General features: G+C 42.5%; 1 long non-coding RNA gene across 1 annotated transcript; it reads left to right on the top strand.

Annotated features, from left to right (window-relative positions):
* Nucleotides 1–27212, top strand: LOC130361862 (uncharacterized). Its single transcript, XR_008891186.1, has 3 exons — nucleotides 1–269; nucleotides 15117–15177; nucleotides 27054–27212. It is a non-coding gene; the product is annotated as an uncharacterized LOC130361862 (long non-coding RNA).

Here is a 27212-nt window from a genome sequence, read left to right as displayed (position 1 = left end):
TGTTGAGAAGTAGAGATCTCCACACTCAACAGCAGTGCCCATCAATGAAGGACCTGCTCTGCAGATGCTAGAGGTGTAGGACCTCTAATGATGTCACAATGATGTGACTAGTACGTATGGGGACAGAGAGCAGCAAGAGAAAAGATTGCGGATGAAGGACCTGTCATGATGATGTGACAGGAGTGGGCAGAGCACAGCAGTAGGAGAGAAGAGTTTTTTTCCTATGTAGACAGGAGCTTCACTATGCAGCTAGGCCCCTCTCAGGATAGGTGAGTATTGGGTTTTGTTTTTATTTATTTTTCATGTTGCCACATATGGGAACAGAGGGAAGGTTTTCACTGCTATATGGGGCTCTATGAGAGCCCTAAGAACTATATAGGGCAGTATGAGAGCCCTTACTACTATATGTTTTTTTCATTTTCTTTTTCATTTTTTCAGCTGTTTCACCGGCTCTGTGCTGGTGCCTTACGCTGGTCTCCTATGTAAGCATACCTAGTGCGAGACCCAGAGCTGTCCAATGTAATAGCTTAGAGTCACTCGCTATGTACTGTTTCAAATGAGACCAGCGCGAGGATCCAGCACAGAGTGTGCATAAATCATTTGGGGGGACCAGGGTATACATTAAAAAGAATTTAAAAGCCACACGATAAAACTGAGAAATTGGTGCTGGGGTGAGATGCCCATAATATATATCTCTATATTAAATTCTGTATGTCTAAGATACATCAAATGGTGGTAAGGCAGAAAGAGAGGAAACTAAATTAATTGGAAATATAAGCAAGTGCTAACCTTAGAGGCTATGCCCTTAAAAAAATATATAAAGTGCTAGTATTGTTTAGTGATGAGCGGCATAGGCCAAATTCGAATTCGCATTATTTCGCGAATATTCGTCATATATTCACGAAATTCACATATTCGTTATATTCTTTTTTCACATATATTCGTTATATTCTTTTTTCCCATAAATATATATATGCGCATATTCGCGAATATTGAGCCCTCCCTTCTTTAATGGTATAGGGAACTATGACTAGTGCATTAACTCTGTGATTTTCTGCCCATTGAAACCAATAGGCCTATTGTGGTCTATAGGGATCTCATGGCATGTGAAATAGATAAGCAGGACTGTCTTGGCAGCACAGTGGATGGGAGACCACCACAGGTTCGAGTCCTGGGGTGGGACAGAGTTTTACAGTGCTGTGGTTTAACTTTACTTTACTGGAAAAGCAGATAAGTTGCCCATAGCAACCAATCAGATCGCTTCCTTAATTTTTCACAAGACCTCTGCAAAATTAAAGAAGCGATCTGATTGGTTGCTATGGGCAACTCAGAAACTTTTCCTGGAAAAGTTTCTGAGTTGCTCATAGCAACCAGATTGCTTCCTTCATTTTTCATGGGCCTTTTCAAAAATGAAAGAAGCAATCTGATTGGTTGCAGCACACTTGGTCAACAAATGGAGAATCTTAGCGCACTTTTTGATCAAAACGTGTCCCCCATCCACCACGTGGAGGTGGCCTCATATAGGATGGGACCCTAACATTCACTCACCTCAGGCTGGGTGACATGCTGGATCCACTAACAACCTAAAACCACCTCCTGTGAAATAGGGGAGGGGATGCATGGCTACAGAGGGAGCCACTCCCCCCCATATTGCACAGCCAAAACAAAATGAAACAAAAATGTAGCCAGCACCTAGCCCAATACACGGGTGCACGCTGCTGTGGCAAGTACAATACATGTAAAAAAAATAAAAATGAAAATGGCAGCAGCACACTTGGTCAACAAAATGGAAGCTCTTAGTGCACTTTTTGATCAAAATGTGTTCCCCATCCACCAAGTGGAGGTGGCCTCATATCGGATGGGACCCTAACATTCACTCACCTCAGGCTGGGCGACATGCTGGATCCACTAACAACCTAAAACCATCTCCTGTGAAATAGGGGAAGGGATGCACGGCTACAGAGGGAGCCACTCCCCCCCATATTGCACAGCAAAAACAAAATGAAACAAAAATGTAGCCAGCACCTAGCCCAATACACGGGTGCACCCTGCTGTGGCTGCTTTTTTTTTTTAACATGTCTTGTACTTGCCACCAGTGTATTGGGCTAGGTGCTGGCTACATTTTTGTTTCATTTTGTTTTTGCTGTGAATCTGATTGGTTGCTATGGGCAACTGCACAACTCTTTCTCTAGACTGGTTTTGATGAATCTCCCCCATAGAGGGAGATTTATCAAAACCTGTCCAGAGGAAAAGTTTCTGAGTTGCCCATAGCAACCAATCAGATCGCTTCTTTCATTTTTCAGAGGCCTTCTCAAAAATGAAGGAAGCAATCTGATTGGTTGTTATGGACAACTGCACAACTCTTCCTCTACACTGGTTTTCCGCATATGTGCATATTCGCGAATATTGAGCCCTCCCTTCTTTAATGGTATAGGGAACTGTGACTAGTGCATTAACTCTGTGATTTTTTTGTCCATTGAAACCAATAGGCCCATTGTGGTCTATGGGGATCTCAAGGCATGTAAAACAGTAAGCTAAGCAGGACCATCTCAGCAGCATGGGTTTGAGTCCCGGAGGGCCAGAGTGTTGCTGTGGTTTAACCTCTTAAGGACCCAGGACGTATGGGTACGTCCTGGGTCCCGGTCCTGCTATATAACGTGGGGTCACATGGTGACCCCGCATAATACCGCGGCGGGCCCGGTGTCATAGTAAAGCTGGGACCCACCTCTAATAGTGCGCGGCCGCGCGCTATTAACCCTTTAGCCGCGCGCTCAAAGCTGAGCCGCGCGGCTAAAAACGAAAGTGAAAGTTGCCGGTTAGCTCAGGGAGCTGTTCGGGATCGCTGCGGTATAATCGCAGCATCCCGAACAGCTGTAGCACAGGAGGAGGTCTTCTTACCTTCTCCTGTGCTGTCTGATCGCCGAATGAATGCTTCAAGCCTGAGATCCAGGCTTGAGCTTTCAATCGCTGAAAACACTGATTGATCCATTCCTATGGAGATGGATCATTCAGTGTAAAAGATCAGTTAATGCAATGTTATAGCCCCCTATAGGAGCTATAATATTGCATTAAAAAAGTGTAAAAAAATCATTAACCCTTTCAATTATCCCTTCCCCTAATAAAAGTTTGAATCACCCGGCATTTCCAAGAATAAAAAAACACAGTGTAAATAATAATAAAAATAAACATCTGTGGTATCGCCGCGTGCGGAAATGTCCGAATTATAAAAATATACCGCTTTTTAAACCGCTCGTTCAATGGCGTACGCGCAAAAAAATTCCAAAAAAAAGTGAATAAAAAGTGATCAAAAAGTCTGATCAGAACAAAAATGGTACTGCTAAAAACTTCAGATGACGGCGCAAACAATTAGCCCTCACAGCGCCCTGAACACAGAAAAATAAAAAAGTTATATGGGTCAAAAGATGACCATTTTAAACGTATAAATTTTCCTGCATGTATTCATGATTTTTTTCTGAAGTGATACAAAATCAAACCTATACAGGTAGGGTATCATTTTAACCGCATGGACCTACAGAATAAAGATAAGGTATCATTTTTGCCGAAAAATGTACTACGTAGAAACGGAAGCCCCCAAAACTTACAAAATAGTGTTTTTTCATCAATTTTGTCGCACATTGATTTTTTTTCACGTTTCACCGTAAATTTTTTGGTAAAATGACTAATGTCATTACAAAGTAGAATTAGTGATGCAAAAAATAAGCCATCATATAGAATTTTAGGTGAAAATTTTTAAGAGTTATGATTTTTTAAAGTTAAGGAGGAAAAATTTAAATTGAAAAAACGGAAAAAGCCCGGGTCCTTAAGGGGTTAAAGGACATCTGCAGCATTACAAACACTTATCCCTTATCCTCAAGATAGAGGACAAGTGTTTGATCATGGGGGTCCGAATGCTGGGGCCCCTGGTGATCTCCTGTATGGGGTCGTGGCTCTCCTGTGCAGGGGGCATGCCAGCTGCAGCATGAGGTTGTGGCTGGCACGCCTCCTCCATACATCTCTATGGGAGAGGCGGGGAGGCAGCATTCGTGCATCCCCCATAGAACTGTATGGGGACGGGTCGACGCTAAGGGCATGGTTGAATTGTCCTTTGATTTCTTCTAAATCTGCTCCGTGCAACTTTTTTACAACATTTTGCTGAAAAGTTGTACATGATAAATTAGTGACCACTGCACAAAGGGATCTAAAGCAGAGCACTTCTTGGTAACAAAAATTAAACAGTCTAAATAAAATATTGCAGGTTAAGTCTGCGACTAGCCTGCGACTTTTCCTTCAACAAATTTAGATGAAAAAAGCTTGACAAATTCCCCTCATAGTGCTATATGTAGAGTAAATGGGACACGCCCAAGTACCTTTCCAGTCCTCTGATGCATTTCGCTGGTTTCGCTGGATAGGCTTTATTCTGAATTCAGTGTTCTTTGTAGGGCAAGTGCTTGCATTGGGGCACAATGGTTTCCTTCAATGCCCTTGAAAATCTGATATCAAGGTACATATACGAAAAAAAAACTCTTTAAATTTCCAGTTTTAATTGCAATGTGACACAGTACATGATAAAAGGAGAAGATAAGATTAAGACCTACTGGACTTTCTTCAAGTTCCCAAGCAAATCATCTATTTAATTTATTAAACAAGGAGTTATCTGGCATAAACTGTCCCAGTGAGAAAAAATGTATTGCCTACCAAACTTATCACATTTGTACCACCTGTAACAGCATCATAAGAAACCAAATTTATCCAAGAAACGTAAATTGATCATTTTATTGTAGAGACATTTTACTGCTGCTACGTGAGGACTTTTGTGTGTAGAGTGTACTGACTATTCACCTGCCCTATTTTTTTGTTTATTTGCCTCAGAAGAAGAAAACAAGTTTAAAATAGAGACATACAGTATGGAGAACAGATGTCACTTAACCAATGATATCATAATAGCAGTCATACACTTTAGCTGAGCCATCTTATAAGTCACTTAAAGGACATCTGCAGCGAGATTAACACTTATCCCCTATCCACAGGATAGGGGATAAGTGTTTGATCGCGGGGGTCCGACCGCTGGGACCCCCTGTGATCTCCTGTACGGGGCAGCGGCTGTCCCGTGCAGGGGGCTTGCCAGCTGCAGCATGACGTTGCAGCCGGCACGCCTCCTCCATACATCTCTATGGGAGAGGCGGGGAGGCAGCGTTCGTGGGAGGAGATGGACCGTCACCGTCGACCTCTAGGGCGACGCTACATTACCATGAGCGCTAATGGCGGTGCCCCGTTAGGGAGATCGGGGGGTCCCAGCGGTCGGACCCCCCGCGATCAAACACTTATCCCCTATCTTGTAGATAGGGGATAAGTGTATATTGCGCTGCAGTTGTCCTTTAAGTACCCAAAGATGGTTCTGGTTTTGCCTGTGAGGGTGACACTGATCGAAACTGTGTTTACTTATGTTCCAAATATTAACTTTTATAAAAAATTGTGCTCTTTGTGCTCTTTGGTGTATTCCCTAGCCCCGAGGTAAACTGGTTATTTTTTTCTGGCCAGTTCATGATTCACGCCCCCTGCTGAGATCCTTTAAATGTGCGGACAGATCTCAAACACGACAGGCCCGCACTATAACTGCGCTCACTTGGGATCTCAGCATGTAGCAGAAGAGTGAGAATATGAATATTCATTAGGTGGCGTGAATCAGGGCCTGGCTAGGAAGAAGAACCAGTGAAACTCAGGGCTAGGAAACGTCCTGAGCACACAAATAGGTTAATTTACTTATTAGGATTTTTAGTGATATATTGGCAACGGCGGCACCTAGAAGAAAATGACAGACATCATTTTAAATAAGTGTCACCGGCACTAACAGGCAGTACCAACAGAAAATCTCCATGCAGACATTCTGCACACTGTGGGCATTGGCCTGAAATGACGCTAGGACCGCTCGGAAAGGCGCCGTCTCATAGACAGCAATGCATTCTGTGCGGAGTCCGCAAAAAGAATGGACATGTTCCTTCTTTCTGCAGACACTGGAATTAGAATTTCCGAAAAATGTGCACAGCACAGCACAATCCCATTAAAATCACGAAAAGCACGAAAATTCTGGCATATGAACGTAGCCTAATACTGTCTCTTATCCACCATATCTAATGCAAACTAACCACCCCAACAGGGAGTACTCTGCTCTCCATCCGCCAATCCTGTTGTGCCTTATATGTCCTGGATGTGGCAGTCAGCAGAGTTGATTTATTGCCATAGCAGGAGTAACATGCTCCAAACGAGTGCCATGCATATTAAGGGCACTTTTTTTGCAGCATGTACATCGATTTCTGAATGTGACAGTCACAAAAATTTCTTCAAGAAACCTTTTTTTGGTGTATTTTGTTTATTTTCATCTATGCACTTTTGTTGTGTTTTGTGATACTCTAAAGTTGCACCTGCTTATTTCTATTTACTAAGATATTCTTATCCAGATAAGTGTAGTTTGTGGCCTTGTAATCCAAGCTTCATAATATGACATGCTTCTATAACTTGATTTGGTAGACTTGTGTTTTCAACTTCTGAATTATGGGTTTTAGGACCAATAACACTGCATTGAAATGGCACCCTAACATGCACCACCACAATTATCCTGATTTGCATCCTGGGATCCAAATAATACAATTTGGCTCTGAATGAATATTTTTGTGTGGGATTTTGCATTAATGGACAGGACATAACTTCCAATTTTTGCAGGCACAGGAAAGTAAATGCTATCATAGATGACATGGGGTAATAACTTATTTTCTTAGTTTATGCTTTTTTAGTGTATGGATGATACATTCATGTAAATGACTGTATTTCTGGCATTCAAACATTCTCACGACAATTTTTTAAAGGTAAAAAATTTGGCGCTTCCATTTGTATCAGGTAGAACTGCTCATTGCCATCTGTCCAACAATATGACTAATGCCACAAAGCTGCTTAAACGTCCGCTTAGCTTCTTCCTCATTCTCTTTCAGAGAATAGCCTGAGTCATGGTGCAGCTGGATTGGAATCTATTTAAAACGGGATTATTATAGTGATTCAATTCTCTATTCTAGTAAGGCTTCTACCAAACAGTTGTGTTTAGGAAAATGGCAAGTAGTGCTGTAGAACAGCAACCAATGTCCATATTTTCAGTCAACAATAAAGTAGTCTTAGATAGCCTGCATTTCAAGCTACTCAGGAATAGATGTACAGCAAGTAAATGATTTATATGTATATACTAAATAAATATAAAATTTGCCAATCTTACAAAAATGCTATTATTAATATTGACATTCGCTTTCTGGTTTTGCAGCAAATAAATCTTGTATTAGACATACACAACTGTTTATCCTGAAAAATAACATGAAATTACAGATATGCTTTAAATATGGGGGAATCACTGACAGAATACCTCAGATCATTACAATTAAAACTTACTATTTGTTATTTTGTTTAAAAGCCTCTTTTGAGGGCCAAAATGCAACAAATCTGAAACTCAAATCAAAAAGCAAAGTGATGTGCACACAGAAGTCTACCCTCTTACAGACTCTGGAGTATCATGATATATTGATGTCAAGATGACTGATAATTAGAGATTTTCCTATCTTAGGTGACGGAAAATATAGATTTTATGAAAGACAGGAGGTGAGCATTATATGCAATTCCTTCTTTACTGAAATAAATAGCAGTATATTAAAGGTTGTTTTAAACAGGTAACAAGAGAAGGTGATATAAGGTCTTGTTAGGAACAAATAGTCCTCTTTCTTTATAATAATAGATCAATAAGTCAATTAGTAGAGAAGAGAAATCAAAATCCATGAACAGGAACTGGAACATCTTGAAGAAGGAACTCCACATCAGGATCATCTGGAGATGGAGAAGGTCAATGATGAAATTGAAGGAAAACCTGGCAGAGAAACGTGGCCACAATCCAAAGTGCAGAAACATAGAACAAGCAGCTTCATGCGTCTGGATGGTTAGTAGGCTGAAATAGAATAAAAATCATTAGAGGGATGGGTCAGGGAGGGATAATGCTCGCCTCCTGTCTTTCATAAAATCTATATTTTCCGTCACCTAGGATAGGAAAATCTCAAATTTTATGTCAAGACAGGAGGCCTCGCATTATACGCACGTTTAAAGCTCTAATAATTAGGAAAATACATATAAAATAAAGATACAATGACAATATAGACAATCACAATAGAGACATGGATACATGTGGATCAGGTCTAAAATAAAATGATTTAAACGTAGACTCGGACGACCAATTTGCAGCTTTGAGTAAATCTGAAAGGGAACCACCTGACTGAAAGAGTTTAGTAGAGACAGCACCTCTAGTTGAATGTGCACCAAATAATGAAACATCTATGTTAGCTAAAGACATGGCATGTCTTAACCATCTAGCTAAAGTAGCGGAAGAAACCGGGCGATGAGGTTTACAATAGGAAATTAAAAGTTGGGAAAAATTGGGATGACGTGAAGATTCAGTTCTAGATTCATAGGTATGAAGACAGCGGACTAGACACAGTTTTTTGTTATTAGGGAAAGCGGGATAGAAAACTTGTTGTAAATTAGTTTTGGTATGTTTGGTAGCAAAAAAATACAACTCCTTGAGGAGTATATTGTCTACAAGATATATCTAGAGCCCTAACGTCAGAGACTCGTTTGATAGAAATAAGGCAAAGGAGGGAAGTGAGTTTGAAGGATAAGAATTTGAGAGACAAAGACTCATTATCTTCCCGAGAGGTGAAAAGGTTAAGGAGTAGATTAACATCCCATGTGGTGTGTATTTAGGTTGAGGAGGTCGACGGAAGCGAATACCTTTTAACAATTTACAGATAATAGGATATTTACCTATAGGAATGGAATTTATGGGAGAATGATAAAAAGATATGGCTGACCGATATAGATTTAGGGTGCGATAAGCTTTCCCTGAATCAAAAGATGCCGATAAATAATTTAAGATGTGTGAGATAGTTGCATGAACGGGATCCATATTCCGTTGACAGCACCAATCAGCCCAAAGTTTCCAGGCTGATCGGTAAGCCTTTCTGGTACCCGGAGTCCAGGCGTCTGCCAAGATGTCTCGAGTTGACTGAGAAATTCCTGATTCAAAAGAGGTTGACCTGAAATTAACCAAGCAACCAGTTGAAGTTGTTGGGATAGGATCAGAGGATGAGGGTTCCCTAAGGGATCTAATAGTAGGTTTGGATGGTGAGGAAGTATTCTGGGATAATCTATCAACTTCCTGAGAATATGAGGGAACCACGCTTGGGAAGGCCACCAAGGAGTGATCAGGACCATGGTTGTTTTCCGAATGAATACTTGATGAAGGACTCTGGGGATTAGAACAAAAGGAGGGAAGGCGTATAGGATTTGAGATGGCCAATTTTGGAGAAAGGCATCCACTCCCAAAGCTTCTGGGTCGGGTCTCCAACTGAAAAATTGTGGAAGTTGGTGATTGAGACGGGAAGCAAAAAGGTCCAAGTGAAGAGGTCCCCAGAGGGAATTCAGAACCTGAAATATGGAAGGGTCCAGCATCCAGTCGCTGGAATCTACAAGGTATCTGGAATTACAGTCTGCTACGATATTGGAGAGACCTGGAAGATATTCCGCTCTCAAAGTGATATTTCTGTCTAAACAAAAATGCCAAAGATATTTGGCAATGTTGGCAAGAGTCTCTGACTTGGTTCCTCCCAAACGATTTATGTATTATACAGCAGAAATATTGTCCAAAAGGAGAAGAATACAGCAATTCGAAAAATCTTTTGCAAAACTCCGGAGAGCAAAAAAGCCTTCCAGGAGCTCTAAACAATTGATATGCAAGAGATACTCCGAAGGGGACCATTTGCCTCCTGTAGAAAGGGTACCGCAATGAGCTCCCCAGCCGTTTAGACTTGCGTCTGATTGAGAAACTGAGGAGGCTAGATGGGTTAATTGGGGATCCAATTTCATAAGAATCGCCCTTTTTCTTTCTGTGCAAAAAGAATGGTTGACATTGCCAAACGTGCACATGGCACGCTGGGCCCAACCTCTGATGGTGGGGACATCAATGGGATTGCCAGAATTATATGCCTCTTCAGAAATATCTAATATTTTGGCAATTGGGCCTAACAGATCCAAGAATTTATCTTGGCACAGCTTGAAGCTGCGATCTATGCCTTTTTTAGGATTTTTACCCGATCTTAGTAGATATTTAATTAGGATCGGGTCAAGTTCAGGTCTTTGAGCGTCCGTCACAGAAATAGTGGGTCTTAGGCATTCAGCTTTCAATTTATTGTGAGTCTTATTATCTAGACCCTTCTTTATCCAATGCTCAATAAATTTCTCTAATGCAGCATTAGGTGTCCATTCACCCGATCTGGGGTGTGAAATTTGATTGGGGTCGAAAAATGGAACACCTTTGCTATCTAAAATACCTTCCTCCCCAGTAGCGGAGTCTTTTATACCACATTCATCATTCTCCTCACCCTCTATTTCTTCTTGAAAATAGGAGGGGTCATTATACTCTGAATAAATTGAATTATCAGATTCATTCTGGTTAGAGTCCTCATTATAATTAGGGTGTTCAGGCTGAATTGAGGCTTTTTTAACCCGGTTGCTACTTTGCTCCTCACGGGTAGAGGGTCCTGGATGCAATGTATAAGCATCATTATCATAATTGTCAGTATAGTGACGGTTTGCAGAATGGTCCTGACCTCCTACCTCAAAAGAGGATTTTTTATGTTTAGGATTAGGAAGGTCGGTAGTATTAATATGCCTCTTTTTTGAGAGACTCTTTTTAGTAACCACAATAGATTGGTGTGTCTTATGGGAAATCATCTGAGAAACGGTCATAGCGACCGATTTAGCCATGGATTCATGCATAGCAGTCATGGCGTTATTAATAGCGGCTTGAACCGACCTGGATACAGATTGGTCGACTAGTATTAGGTTGTTCGGAAGACATAATGGATAATATTTTAAATGGTATAAGATAGCAAGAAATATATATATATATATATATATATATATATATATATATATATATAAATGCAGCTATTGGAGAATATTATAATATTGTAAGTATAATGGTTTGACTGACTAGACCGCAATGTTAGCGGAGATAATCAAAATTTTTACCACAGGGTCAGTAATAAATATAGATATTGTTACAACTTAATAAGAGTAATATGAATGGACTGAAATGTCCTTAAAAGGACATTAGAAGCAGTCTGGTATCAAAATTATATCACTTTTAGGAGATTAGGCCGTGACAGGATTATGACAGGAATATGACAGGGTAGAACAACGAAGGTCTGCTCTGACAGGAGAGAAGTCGCATCTGTCAGGGCGGGAGGCGGGACAGCCAGTAACAACCACTGGCAAATCACGCGAGAGCCGGAGTTATGTGTGCGCTCGTACAGGACAGAGGGAGTGCGCGTATACAGGAAGAGAGATGCGAAAGCAGTCGCCGGAATAGAAGGAGAAGGTAAAAGAGGGGTTAATGCAGGGTTAATAGTTGCCGGAAGATGTAGGTGAAGTGAAATGACTTTGTCTGAAACTGTCCTTGACGAAAGTAAGATATGAATTATGAAGTGAAAATTGTAATGGGAGGGTGAACGGAATAGTAATAAAGAGATGAATATTTCCAAAGGGGGGTAAATGTAAGAGAAATACAATTATAAACACAATAACATGAGACAATATACTGATATGACTACTTATCTGCGGAGCAGTAACGAAAGAGGACTATTTGTTCCTAACAAGACCTTATATCACCTGGGCTAAATGCTCATTGGCCCATAGTATGATCAGCATGTTAGGTTGTATATGCTTTTGATGATTCACCTGTATGACCTAAAGTTTTTTTCTCTTGTTACCTGTTTAAAACAACCTTTAATATACTGCAATTTATTTCAATAAAGAAAGAATTGCGTATAATGCGAGGCCTCCTGTCTTGACATAAAAGTAGAGTTATTCAGAAATACAGTATACAAAGCGACAGAGGGGGGGGGTGATGACATACGCTCAAGATGTTGTATAATATACTGCAGGGGCGGTATCTTTGTCTCTTTCAGATGTTGAGGAAAGAGGAAGAATAGGGGGGATGATGTGCCCTCTAATACTAAAGGTACCCATCCCTCTGTCCCTGCCTTTTGAGGGACCCACCTCCTTAACAGGGTTGCCTCAACCACGGTGCCAGACCCTGATTTCCACTAAGTGACGGAAAAAAATAAAATAAACAATGTACAGGACAGATTATAGTATGATACCTCCAGAGCTCCGTAGGTGAGACTATACAAAAAAAAAAAAAAACAATGACCACCAACACATGACAATAAAAACATTAGTTCCAGTTTAAGTTCCAATGCGTTTCACCTGACTGGTAGAAACAGGTACATTAGTTATGATGAAATAAAGCAGACAATATGCAAAAAAAGAGCCACACAGGTATCGCTAGGCCAATGATATTCCTAATAAGGTCTCAGTAATCACCTATGGTAGGAATATAGATACCCTGGAGTGTCTGCAGAGGTCACATCTATGGTTTAGGAAATGGTGTGCCGTATGGTCGTTGATATATATTGACACACCAATTCATAAACAAAGTGTAAACATGAGCATACAATGAGATTATAATTATACCTAGTAGGATTATATTTGGTAATAACACATATGGTGCCTGTAGTGGATTCAGTGGTAACCAATGAGCCCAGTATATGAGGTATCAAAAATAGGCTGCGATGTATCTGATGCTGTCTACCGGTCTATCCCTTCCACATCCATGGAGCTAAGTATCGGGCACAGTGCACCATTATACACTATGCTATTCATTTTTTTTTACCATGTCCATCTTGAATTAATGCTATAGAACAGGGCCTTATTGAGGTTGGATAGGGCTGACTTCTTTTGTGGTATCAGACAACTGAGGATTGGCGACTGCATGACAACATTCTGCATACCATTTATCTATATAGGCAACTATGATCATTGTTTATTTATGTGCGAGAGCCCTATTTGATACCTCATATACTGGGCTCATTGGTTACCACTGAATCCACTACAGGCACCATATGTGTTATTACTAAATATAATCCTGCTAGGTATAATTATAATCTCATTGTATGCTCATGTTTACACTTTGTTTATGAATTGGTGTATCAATAAATATCATCGACCATACGGCACACCATTTTCTAAACCATAGATGTGACCTCTGCGGACACACCAGGGTATCTATACTCCTACCATTGGTGATTACTGAGGCCTTATTTGGAATATAATTTGCCTAGCGATACCTGTGTGGCTTTTTTTTTTTTGTATATTATCTGCATTATTTCATCATAATTGGTATAGTTCCCTCATGTACCTGTTTCTACCAGTCAGGTAAAAGGCGTTGGAACTTAAACTGGAACGAATGGTGTGATACCAATGTTGTTTTTATTGTCACGTGTTGGTGGTCATTGTTTTTCTGGCATAGTGGAGGTCAGAGTCCAGCACCGTGGTTGAGGCCACCCTGTTAAGGAGGTGGGTCCCTCAAAAGGCAGGGACAGAGGGACGGGTATCTTTAGTGTTAGAGGGCACATCATTCCCCCCCCCCCCCCACCCATTCTTCCTCTTTCCTCAACATCTGAAAGAGACAAAGATATAGTATATTATACAACAGCTTGAGGGTATGTCATAACCAACCCCCCCCCCCCCCCCTGTCGCTTTGTAAATTTCTGAATATCTCTAACTATCAGTCATCTTGACATCAATATATCATGATACTCCAGAGTCTGTGAGGTTGTAGACTTCTGTGTGCATATCACTTATTTTTCATTTGGGTTATCAGGCACTTTGTGTGCGGTTCTGTGCACACAACTTAAATAGTAAGTTTTAATTATAATTGATCCGAGGTATTCTGTTGGTGATTGCTTTTTATTTACACCTCAGGACAAACTGTCATAAGCAAGGTGGACTCTTTTTATTTCTTCATAGTCTGGTGTCAGTGATTTTTATGCTTTATATATGGCACAATTTTTGTAGTCATAAGCAAAGACGATAAAAGTAATAATTTGCTTTAGGTAACATTTTTATTTTATGAGGCATCTTGTACTGCCCTAGAGGAAATAAAAAAAATGTCATGATGCCCAGTATAGTTATTGGGTTTTGCAGTTATTGGGTCTTCCATGTACACATCTTGAGTTCTCCAGAGCAGAGGCTTCTCCTTTTAGCCAATATAGTTTTTTTGTTTTGTTTTTTAGTAAATCTTGGGCAACTTACATTCACAGTTGTGATCACAGTTAGGCTAAGTTTCCATCTGCGTTGGAGCTCTGTTTGGGAGCTCCATAGAAGAGACTGTTCCAGAGACAAAAAAAGCTGGAGCTTGATGGTTCGATGCTTAAAGGGGTACTCCGGTGCTTACACATCTTATCCCCTATCCAAAGGGGACTGATTACAAACGGGGTGCCGCGTGCATGATCACGGGCGTCCCCAGCTGCGGGACTCCCTCGATCAGGCATCTTATCCCCTATCCTATGGATAGGGGATAAGATGTGTTAGCACCGGAGTACCCCTTTAATGGACACCAACTGCTTCCAACAGGTCCCAGTGACTTTGAATGGGGTCTGTCAGGTTTCTGTCCTGCAGTAATTTTTTTCTCCGATCAGCACCTGCCATTTGAGCAGATTCAGCTAGTGGAGCTATCTGAACAGAGCTCCAACACGTATGTGAACAAACCTTTAGACGATCTCCCTTGGCAGGCATATAATAGACCCAATGCAGCACTGATATGAATAGCTGTCATCCCTAACAGTCTGGTTGACATGTGTACATTGCCCAACAATCACATTGGTTTTAAAGGAGTTCTCAAGCATCTAAAGCAATCAGTCTCTGATTATTTTTTCAATAAACTAGATAAAGAACCTCTTTTAGATATAAAAGTTAAAAAAAAATGTTTGGTTGCTTTGTTATAATTTAACATTGCCAAATGCAAATCTTTTTGGTGCCAAAGAAAAATGAGCAACTGGAAAAAATATCAATATGCCACAATAGTTTCCCACAATTTATTAGCAGAAACATGGTCATTGGATTTGCCTGCCCTTACTAAATGCCAGCACTGTCATTGTTTTCTCTTTTAATCTAATTATCTTTCTTAACAGTTAAGATACATAAAAAAAATGAAGACCCCCAAGAGAGCAGTGCAAAATGAGGAGGATTAAGGTATATTCATAGTGTGACAGAAAAATGTATTAATTAATCATAGTGGTTTTCAATACTGCCTGTGCATGCATTTTTGAAAGTCCTATCCAGGTGGATAGGAAAGTTAAATGGACAGTGCCCTTAAATAGGCACTGACAGATCAAAAAACTTTTTATATGTTTTTATAAAACATATACTGGGGACCTAACCAGTCCTGCAGCAGCATCAGACTTCTCAATGAGTCATGGACAAGAGATGACTCATGGACAAGGTTGCATGAGCAGACACACCAATCACCTCCCCCCACCACAAGGAAGGGACATGTCCCCTTCCTCTAAGAGGATTTCTTAAACTGTGAGCTAATGAAAAGAGGGATTTTAATAATAAATGTATGTATTAGAGGCATAAAAATTAAATGTATTGAGTAACATATAATTTTTTTGTGGGATCTTACAGGTACACTTTAACCACTTAAGGACCAAGGATGTACAGGCAGGCCCTGATGTCCTGGTACTTAAGGACCAAGGGCGTACCTGTATGCCATGGGAATTTCGGTCCCCGCCGCTTGCCAGGCGGGGACCGGGATGCCTGCTGAAATAATTCAGCAGGCACCCCGGGCAAACCCCTGGGGGGTCGCAGGAAATCGCCGGTCAATTCAGACTGGCGATTTGCGATGATTCCGGGTCAATCAGGTTTCCGGTGACCCAGAAAAAAGGGTGAATGGGGCTGTCTGAGATAGCCCCATTCACCCTTACCCAGCAGGAGTCAGGTGGCATGGGTGAGGAATGTTTACCTCCTGCTGTTGCTTAGCAACAACACATGCACGCACATGCACAGCCAAAGGGCAGGCTGGGAGTTGTAGTTTTTCAACAGCTGGAGTTCCAACTACAACTCTCAGCATGCCCTTAGGTAGTCTGTGCATGCTGGGAGTTGTAGTTTTGCAACAGCTGGATGCACATTTTTTTCAATGACAGCAGAAGGGCATGCACGGACAGCAGAAGGGCATGCTTGGAGTTGTAGCAGTGTACCTCCAGCTTTTGCAAAATTACAACTCTCAGCATGCCTTTCGGCTGTCAATGCATGCTGAGAGTTGCAGTTTTGCAACAGCTGAAGGCACACTGGTTGTGAAACAGAGTTTGTGTCCTAACACAGTGTTTCCCAACCAGTGTGCCTCCAGCTGTTGCAAAAATACAACTCCTAGCATGCACTGAGATACTGTACATGCTGGGAGTTCTAGTTTTGCAATAGCTGGAGGCACACTGGTTGCGAAACACTGAGTTAAGTAACAAACTCTCAGTGTTTCGCAAACCAATGCACCTCCAGCTGTTGCACAACTACAACTCCCAGCAATCATGGTCTGTCAGTGCATGCTGAGAGTTGTAGTATTTCAACAGCTGAAGGTTTGCCTTCCCCCCATGTGACCATGTGAATGTACAGGGTACATTTACACGGGCTGGGGTTTACGATGAGTTTTCTGCTGCAAGTTTGTGATGCAGCAAATTTCCTGCTGTAATTCCCCGCCTGTGTGAATGTACCCCAAAATCACTACACTACACTACACTAAATAAAAAGTAAAACACAACATATACACTTCCTTACATAGTCCCCACCCCCACCCCCAATAAAGATAAAAAAAAACGTCTTGTACGGCAGTGTTTCCAAAATGGAGCCTCTGGCTTTTGAAATACAACAACTCTCAGTATTGCTGAAGTTTTGCAACAGCTGGAGACACCCTGTTGGGAAACACTACCGTAGGGTATTTTGGTGGCGGATGCAAATCCCCAATTTAGGCCTCAAATGCGCACGGCACTCTCTCGCTTTGGAGCCCTGTCGTATTTCAACAGTTTAGTGCCACATATGGGGTATTTCCGTACTAGGGAGAAATTGTGTTACAAATTTTGGGGGGGGTTTCCTCTTTTTACCCTTTATGAAAAGGTAAAGATGGGGTCTACACCAGCATGCTAGTGTAAAAAAATTACATTTTTAACACTAACATGCTGGTGTTGCACAATACTTTTAATTTTCATATGCGGTAAAAGGGAAAAAAAAGACCCGCAAAATTTGTAACGCAATTTCTCCTGAGTACGGAAATACCCCATGTGTGGGTGTAAAGGGATCTGCAGGCACACAACATGGCTCAGAATTGAGAGTGCACCATGTACTTTTGAGGTCTAAATTGGTGATTTGCAAAGGGGTGGCCGATTTTGCAGTGATTCTGACATAAACGCAAAACAATAAATATCCACATGTGACTCCATTTTGGAAACTACACCCTTCACGGAAGGAAGCAAGGGGTATAGTGAGCCTTAACCGCTTAAGGACCCAGGACGTACGGGGATGTCCCCGCACCCTGGGTTTTAAGGACCCAGGATGTCCCCGTACCTCCTGGCGTTTTCCGGTCCCTGCCGCGCGCCGGGCAGAGATCGGAACCGGATGCCTGCTGAAATGCTTCAGCAGGCATCCAGGGCAAACGCCGAGGGGGGCCATGTAGGCCCCCCATGTCGGTGATCGCCACAAATGGCTAGGCGAAATCGCCCTTGCGATCTGCGGCGATACCGGGCTGATCGGGTCTCTGGGACCCGACCGCCCGGTAATTTTGCATGATCCCGGCTGTCACAGACAGCGAGGACCATGCTAAAGAATAGGAGCGAGGTGGCAAGCCTGCCACCTCCTCCGATCCCCTGCGATTCTTCGGTTAACCAACCGACCAATCGCTGGGGGGGGGGGGGCGGTTACTTCCTCCCGCCCTGCCCGGCCCCTTGAAGTCCGGAGAGGATGGGAAGAAGACCGGAGGACGCGGCGGAGGACGGGGGAGTGCTGGGGACCGGCCCCGGTACTTACCTCGTCCCTGAAGACCCGGATCCCGGCGTGAAGACGGCGGCGGCGGCGACAGGTGAGTGGATCTTCAGCCACAGTCGGGCCCTTTACAGCAATGCACGTCGCTGTAAAGCGACATGCATTGCTGTATTGGGACCCTGTATACTACAACTCCCAGCATGCCCAGACAGCCCTTGGCATCTGGGCATGCTGGGAGTTGCAGTTTTGCAACTTCTGGAGGTCCACAGTTTTGGGACCACTGTGCCCTTCCAGATGTTGCAAAACTACACATCCTCAGCATGCCCTTACTGTCCAGGCATGCTGGGAGTTGTAGTTCTGTAACATCTGGCCCTTCAGATGTTGCAGAACTACAACTCCCAGCATGCCTGGACAGTTTTGGCATACTGGAAGTTGTAGTTTTGCAACATCTGGAAGGGCACAGATTGGGAACCACTGTATTAGTGGTCTGCAAACTGTAGTCCACCAGATGTTGCAAAACTACAACTCCAAGCATGCTGGGAGTTGTAGTTCAGCAACATCTGGCTCTAAAGATGTTGCCGAACTACTACTCCCAGCATGCCTGAGAATGTTTGGGAGTTGTGGTTTTGCAACAGCTGGAGGCACACTGGTTGGGAAACATTGTCTGTTTCCTAACTCAGTGTTTCCCAACCTGTGTGCCTCCAGCTGTTGCAAAACTATAACTACCAGCATGCACTGATAGTCTGTGCATGCTGGGAGTTGTAGTTTTGCAACAGCTGGAGGTCCCCCCCTGTGAATGTACAGGGTACATTCACATGGGCAGGGGGCTTACAGTGAGTATCAGGCTGAAAGTTTGCGATGCAGCAAATTTTGCGGCAGCTCAAACTCGCAGCGGGAAACTCGCTGTAGTCCCCCGCCCATGTGACTGAACCCTAAAAACACTACACTAACACAAAATTAAATAAAAAGTAAAAAACACTACATATACACATACCTCTACACAGCCCCCCTCCCCAATAAAAATGAAAATCGTCTGGTACGCCACTGTTTCCTAAATGGAGCCTCCAGCTGTTGCAAAACAACAACTCCCAGTATTGCCGGACAGCCGTTGACTGTCCAAGCATGCTGGGAGTTTTGCAACAGCTGGAGGCACCCTGTTTGGGAATCACTGGCATAGAATACCCCTATGTCCACCCCTATGCAAATCCCTAATTCAGGCCTCAAATGCGCATGGCGCTCTCACTTTGGAGCCCTGTCATATTTCAAGGCAACAGCATAGGGTCACATATGGGGTATCGCCGTACTCGGCAGAAAGTGCCTAACAAATTTTGGGGGTCTTTTTCTCCTTTCACCCCTTATGAAAAGGTGAAGTTGGGGTCTACACCAGCATGTTAGTGTAAAAAAAAAAAATTTTTTACACTAACATGCTGGTGTTGCCCTATACTTTTCATTTTGACAAAAGGTAAAGGGGAAAAAAGCCCCACAACATTTGTAATGCAATTTCTCCCGACTACGGAGATACCCCATATGTGGGTGCAAAGTGCTCTGGGGGCGCACAACAAGGCCCAGAAGGGAGAGTGTGCCATGTACATTTGAGGTGATTTGCACAGGGGTGGCTGATTGTTACAGCGGTTTTGACAAACGCAAAAAAAAAAACCCACATGTAACCCCATTTCGGAAACTACACCCCTCACGGAATGTAATGAGGGGTGCAGTGAGAATTTACACCCCACAGGTGTCTGACAGATCTTTGGAACAGTGGGCTGTGCAATTAAAAATTTTGTACAGCCCACTGTTCCAAAGATCTGACAGACACCAGTGGGGGGTAAATGCTCACTTTATTCCTTGTTACGTTCCTCAAGGGGTCTAGTTTCCAAAATGGTATGCCATGTGGGGGTTATTTTGCTGTCCTGGCACCATATGGGCTTCCTAAATAGTGTTGCTCGCGAATATTCGCAATTCGAATTTTATTCGCGAATATCGCATATTCGCAAATTCGCGAATATTCGCGAGTATAGCGCTATATATTCGTAATTACGAATATTCTTTTTTTTTTTTTTTTCCACAGTACACATCACAGTGATCATTCCTCTCTGCTTCCAGCTTATGTGGTGTAAGAAGGCTCTAATACTACTGTGTGAGACTGGTGTGCGAATTTTCGCATATGCGAAAATGTGTATTTGATAATTTTCGCATATGCGAATTTTAGCTTATGTTAATTTTGTATATGCAAATTTTCGCATATGTTAATTTTCACACATGTGAATATTCGCATATGCGAAAATAAAACGAGAGCATTACGAATATGCGAATATTCGCGAATATGACGAATATTCGTCCATATATTCGCGAATATTCGCGAATTCGAATATGGCCTATGCCGCTCAACACTATTCCTAAATGTGACATGCCCCACTAGCAAAATTTTGTCTCAAAAAGCCAAATATGACTCCTTCTCTTCTGAGCATTGTAGTTCGCCCGTAGTGCACTTCAGGTCAACTTATGGGGTACCTCCATCCTCAGAAGACATGGGGTTACAAATTTTGGGGGGTATTTTCTGCTATTAACCCTTGCAAAAATGTGAAATTTGGGGGGAAACCCACCTTTTAGTGAATTTTTTTTTTTTTTTAGTATGCAAAAGTCGTGAAACCCCTGTGGGGTATTTAGGCTCACTTTATTTCTTGTTACATTCCTCAAGGGGTCTAGTTTCCAAAATGGTATGCCATGTGTTTTTTTTTTTTTGCTGTCCTGGCACCATAGGGCTTCCTAAATGCGACATGCCCCCAAGCAAAATTTGCTCTCAAAAAGCCAAATATGACTCCTTCTCTTCTGAGCATTGTAGTTCACCCATAGTACACTTCAGGTCAACTTATGGGGTACCTCCATACTCAGAAGAGATGGGGTTACAATTTTTGGGGGGTATTTTCTGCTATTAACCCTTGCAAAAATGTGAAATTTGGGGGGAAACACACATTTTAGTGAAATTTTATTTTTATTTTTTTACATATGCAAAAGTCATGAAACCCCTGTGGGGTATTAAGGCTCACTTTATTCCTTGTTACATACCTCAAGGGGTCTAGTTTCCAAAATGGTATGCCATGTGTTTTTTTTTTTTTGCTGTTCTAGCACAATAGGGGCTTCCTAAATGCAACATGCCCCCCAAAAACCATTTAAAAAAACGTACTCTCCAAAATCCCCTTGTCGCTCCTTCGCTTCTGAGCCCTCTACTGTGCCCGCCGAACACTTTACATAGACATATGAGGTATGTGCTTACTCGAGAAAAATAACAATACATTTTCTCCTTTTACCCCTTGTAAAGATTCAAAAATTGGGTCTACAAGAACATGCGAGTGTAAAAAAATGGAGATTGTGAATTTTCTCCTTCACTTTGCTGCTATTCCTGTGAAACACCTAAAGGGTTAAAACGCTGACTGAATACTTTGGAAGGTGCAGTTTTTATAATGGGGTCATTTGTGGGGTATTTCTAATATGAAGACCCTTCAAATCCACTTCAAACCTGAACTGGTCCCTGAAAAATTGTGAGTTTGGAAATTTTGTGAAAAATTGGAAAATTGCTGCTGAACTTTGAAGCCCTCTGGTGTCTTCCAAAAGTAAAAACACGTAAATTGTATAATGCAAACATAAAGTGGACATATTGTATATGTGAATTAAAAAAAATTATTTGGAATATCCATTTTCCTTACAAGCAGAGAGCTTCAAAGTTAGAAAAATGCAAAATTTTCATAAAATTTTGGGATATTTCACCAAGAAAGGATGCAAGATACCACAAAATTTTACCACTATGTTAAAGTAGAATATGTCACGAAAAAACAATCTCGGAATCAGAATGATAACTAAAAGCATTCCAGAGTTATTAATGTTTAAAGTGACAGTGGTCAGATGTGCAAAAAATGGCCGGATCCTAAGGTGTAAAATGGCTGGGTCCTTGAGGGGTTAAAGGGGTACTCCGGTAGAAAAACATTTTTTTTTTCTTTTTTAAATCAACTGGTGCCAGAAAGTTAAACATATTTGTAAATTACTTCTATTAAAAAAATCTTAATCCTTCCAGTACTTATTAGCTGCTGAATGCTACATCACGACCACAGTGCTCTCTGGTGACATCTCTGTCAATTTTAGCAACTGTGCATAGCAGATGTATGCTAAGGGCAGAATGGTGGCTTAGTGGTTAGCACTGCTGCCTTGCAATGCTGGGGCCTTGGGTTCAAATCCCACTAAGGACAACAATAAATAAAGACTTATTATTAGAACGTCAGCAGAGAGCAGTGTGTTTATGATGTCATCAGAGAGCATTCAAAAAAGAAAAGAATTTCCTCTGTAGTATTCAGCAGCTAATAAATACAGGAAGGATTAAGATTTTTTAATAGAAGTAATCTACAAATATGTTTAACTTTCTGGCACCAGTTGATTTAAAAAAGAAAAAAAAATTTTTTTCCACCGGAGTACCCCTTTAACACCCCACAGGGGTTTGACAAAAGTTGGATGTGAAAATGAAAAAAAAAAATTTTTTCACTAAAATGCTGGCATTACCCTACATTTTTCATTTTCACAAGGGAAAATAGGAAAAAAGCCCCCCAAAATTTGTAACCCCATCTCTTCTGAGGATGGAGGTACCCCATAAATTGACCTGAAGTGCACTACGGGCGAACTACAATGCTCAGAAGAGAAGGAGCGCCATTGGGCTTTTGGAGAGAGAGCGTGTCCAAAATTGAAGGCCATGTGTGTTTACAAAGCCCTCATGGTGCCAGAACAGTGGATCCCCTCCCCCACCCACATGTGACCCCATTTTGGAAACTACACCCCTCATGAAATGCAATAAGGGGTGCAGTGAGCATTTACACCCCACAAGTGTCTGACAGATTTTTGGAACAGTGGTCCGTGAAAATGAAAAATTGTATTTTTCATTTGCACAGCCTACTGTTCCAAAGATCTGTCAAACGCCAGTGGAGTGTAAATGCTCACTGCACCCCTTGTTAAATTCTGTGAGGCGTGTAGTTTCCAAAATGGGGTCACATGTGGGGGGGGGTCCACTGTTGTGGCACCACGGGGGCTTTGTAAGCGCACATGACCCCCGACTTCTATTCCAACCAAATTCTCTCTCCGAAAGCTCAATGGCACTCCTTCTCTTCTGAGCATTGTAGTTCTCCTGCAGGGAACTTTACATCCACATGTGGGGTGTTTCCATAATGGGGTTACAAATTTTGGGAGGCTTTTTCTCCTATTACCCCTTGTGAAAATTAAAAATTTGGGGAAACACCAGCATTTTAGTGAGAAAAATCGAATTTTTCATTTTCACGTCCAAACACCTGTGGAGTGTAAAGGCTCATGGTACCCCTTTTTATGTGCCTTTATTGGTGTAGTTTTCAAAATAGTGTGCCATGTGTTTTTTTTCTTGCTGTTCTGGCACTATAGGGGCTTCCTAAATACAACATGACCCCCAAAAACAATTTTAGCTTAATTTGCTTTCAAAAAGCTCAATGGTGCTCCTCTTCTGAGCATTGTAGTCTGCCTGCAGAGCACTTTACGTCCACACATGGGGTATTTGGGGGGGCATTTTCTCCTATTACCTCTTGAAAAAATTGTAAATTTGGGGAAAAAATGCATTTTAGTGAAAAAAATTATAATTTCATTTACACATCCAATACACTTTACCAAAAAGTCGCCAAACACCTGTGGGGTGTTAAGGCTCACTGTTCCCCTTGCTACATTCCTTGAGGGGTATAATTTCCCAAATAGTGTGCCATGTTGGGGTTTGTATACTGTTCTGGCACCATAGGGGCTTCCTAAATGCGACATGCCCCCCAAAAAACATTTCAGAAAAAGTGTCTCTCCAAAATCCCTGTTAAGCCTAGCGCTCCGGGTCCCTGCTCCTCCACGGAGCGCTCGCGGCATTCCTCTCTCTGTAGCGCCCCAGTCAGACCCGCTGACCGGGAGCGCTGCACTGACACTGGCGGCGGGGATGCGATTCGCATAGCGGGACGCACCCGCTCGCGAATCGCATCCCAAGTCACTCACCTGTCCCGGTCCCCAGCTGTCACGTCCTGGCACGCGCGGCTCCGCTCCTTAGGGCGCGTGCGCCAGCTCTCTAAGTTTAAAGGGCCAGTGCACCAATGATTGGTGCCTGGCCCAATCAGTCTAACTAGCTTCCACCTGCTCCCTGTCTATATAACCTCACTTCCCCTTCCCTTCCTTACCGGATCTTGTTGCCTTGTGCCAGAGAAAGCGTTTAGTGTTGTCCAAAGCCTGTGTTCCAAACCTTCTGCTATCACTATTGACTACGAACCTTGCCGTCTGCCCCCGACCTTCTGCTACGTCTGACCTTGCCTCTGCCTAGTCCTTCTGTCCCACGCCTTCTCAGCAGTCAGTGAGGTTGAGCCGTTGCAGGTGGATACGACCTGGTTGCTACCGCCGCAGCAAGACCATCCCACTTTGCGGTGGGCTCTGGTGAATACCAGTAACAACCCTAGAACCGGTCCACCGACACGGTCCACGCCAATCCCTCGCTGACACAGAGGATCCACATCTAGCTAGCCGAATCATAACAATCCCATTGTCACTCCTTCTCTTCTGAGCCCCCTAGTGCACCCACAGAGCACTTTACATCCATATATGAGGTATGTCCTTAGTGAAGAGAAATTGGGTTACAAATTTTGGGGGACTTTTTTTCCTTTTACCCTTTGTAAAAATTCAAAAGCTGGGTCTACAAGAACATGCTAGTGTAAAAAAAATGAAGATTTTTTGAATTTGCTGTTATTCCTGTGAACTCCTAAAGGGTTAACAAACTTTCTGAATGTCATTTTGAACACATTGAGGGGGTCATTTATGGGATATTTCTAATATGAAGGCCCTTTAAATTTCAAAACTGAACTGGTCCCTGAAAAATGAATCTCCGTCCTACACTGATGCTCCAGGACTGTACATGTCCTGTATGGGTAAGTGAAGTCATATTTCACTTACCCATACTTTGTTTCGGTCCCGAGTCTCGGTGGTGAGCACGGCAGGTGGGCGATACTCCTCCTCCCTGGATAACACTACACTGCTAAACAGGGAGGAGGAGACCCCAGAGCAGCCTGGCGTGCTATTGGTGAGGGTGGATGTCGGAGCCCAGAATGCGTCAATGACGTTGCGCCTGCTGGGGAAGTCGGCTTCCGGCAGAGCTAGGGAGACGAGCAAAAAATCAGCTCTTTACAAGGTAGCAAAAACATTTTTAAAGGCAGGGAAGGGGTTAGGGATAGTTTAGCAACAGGTAGGGAGAGAGAAAAAATGCAGATGGTGGGAGTTACTCTTTAAGATGAAAATGGGCTTGGTCCTTAAGGGGTTAAACACATTTCAGTGGCAAATATGCAGGGGAGAAAATACAAGGTTGTCAGTCTCCTCTTTTGAGACTTTTATTTCTAACAGGACAAAATTGTATATTTAAAGGTAAACGGTCACCCTTTCACCCGCACTATAACCTGATACACCGGGTTATAGTGTGGGTGAACAGGAGACCGATGGCGGGTCTGGGACTGCTATACCAACCTGCAGTTCGGAGCCCCGATCCTCCAAAGGTCCCCGTCTTCCAGCACTGAATTGCATTTTGAGGCAAGCCCATAGGCTGGATTTAAATATTCATAAGCACTGGTCACGTGAGTGCTCGTGCCTACTGAGCGCTCACGTGACCGGCGCTTATGAATATTTTAATCTTGCCGGCGGGCCCCCCTCAAAGCGCAAGTCAGCGCTAGAAGAGGGTGGCATTTGGAGGATCGGGGCTCCGGAGTGCAGGTAGGTATAGCAGTCCGAGACCCCCCCATCGGTCTCCTGTTCACCCACACTGTACCCCGGTGTATGAAGTTATAGTGTGGGTGAACGGTTACCGTTTACCTTTAAAGTGGATTTACACCAATTAACACTTATCTCCTATACACAGAATAAGGTATAGGTTTATGATTCCAGAAATTCTGGTCTGTCTGAAGAGCGCACGCGCCGCTATGATTTCCCCAGCTCTCACATCCTGATGACGTAAGAGCTGGGGGGGAAAATAGCGGCGCATGCGCTCTTTAGAAAGAGCGCTGCAATAATGTGAGCTATAACTCCACGCCACTAGGACGTGGAGTTGAAGCTTATGGATATGCAAAGCTCAGGGGCGGGCTTAGGAGCTTTACTACGGGAGGTAGAGGCGGCCAGCCGGTGGGGAGACGCCTTCAGTGTGCTGTTCATTTTAGGAATCCCAGAACTTTAGAAGCGTATATCTCGTCAGTCAGTTGATGAAAATAAGTAAGTGACCCCTCATTTGAATCCTGTTCACCCACACTACAGTATAACTCAGTTTATTGGGTTTAGTGTGGGTGAACAGGCTGACAGTTTTTCCTTAAAACACTCCTAGTATCTAGTGCAGCTTTGCTGAATGTAAGAACATCACTTCATTAGCAAGTTCATTTGTTTCTGATAAGGTTAGGTGACTTAGTGATGAGCGACAGGGGCCATATTCAAATTAGCGATATTTTGCAAATATATAGACAAATATTCATCCTATGTTAGTGAAATTTGCATATTAGCTATGTTCGTTCTCTTTTTTTTCATGCGAAAATTCTTAATGAAATTTGCATAGTGTGAATGCGCGATTATATCTTTCAGGTAAAAGAAGGGAGGGATCAGTGTCCTCTGACTGGAAGTGCCAATATTCGCGAATATTTGCATATTTGCAAAAAAAAAAAAAAAAAAACATATTCAGCATTACAAATATATCACTATATTCTAAATATTCGTGAAATCGCGGAGTGCCGATATTCACGGTAAAAATTTGCATTTTTAATATTCGCGCTCAACACTAGTATCTATTTAGCTATGTATAAAGACATAGGGGGAGATTTATCAAAACTCATGCAGAGGAAAAGTTGATCAGTTGCCCATGGCCTCTTCAAAATGAAAGAAGTGATCTGATTGGTTGCTATGGGCGACTTTTCCTCTGCACAGATTTTGATAAATCTCCCCCCTTAGTGATAATCTTTGTAAATTCTAATATTATAAGCACTGGTTGCACTGCGACACAGTGTGTGGAATAAATAAAAGAGTGTGTGATTCTTAGCTTAGCTATTCTACAGGTCCTCAAAGTGATGCCATTATCAATTATTAACCAGCTTCCCCAAAGACAGAATGTGCAGGAAGGTGAAGCCAAGTATCTTCCACTCCTTTATATAACAATGCTATCTTTGAAGTTGGAGGCACAAGATCTGATTACCTGCCTAAGGCCAAGCCTTCAA

This window comes from Hyla sarda, chromosome 1, assembly GCF_029499605.1.
Source record: "Hyla sarda isolate aHylSar1 chromosome 1, aHylSar1.hap1, whole genome shotgun sequence".
Classification (NCBI taxonomy): Eukaryota; Metazoa; Chordata; class Amphibia; order Anura; family Hylidae; genus Hyla; species Hyla sarda.
Note: the sequence above shows the minus strand (reverse complement) of the source record. Positions and strands in the feature narration are given on the sequence as shown.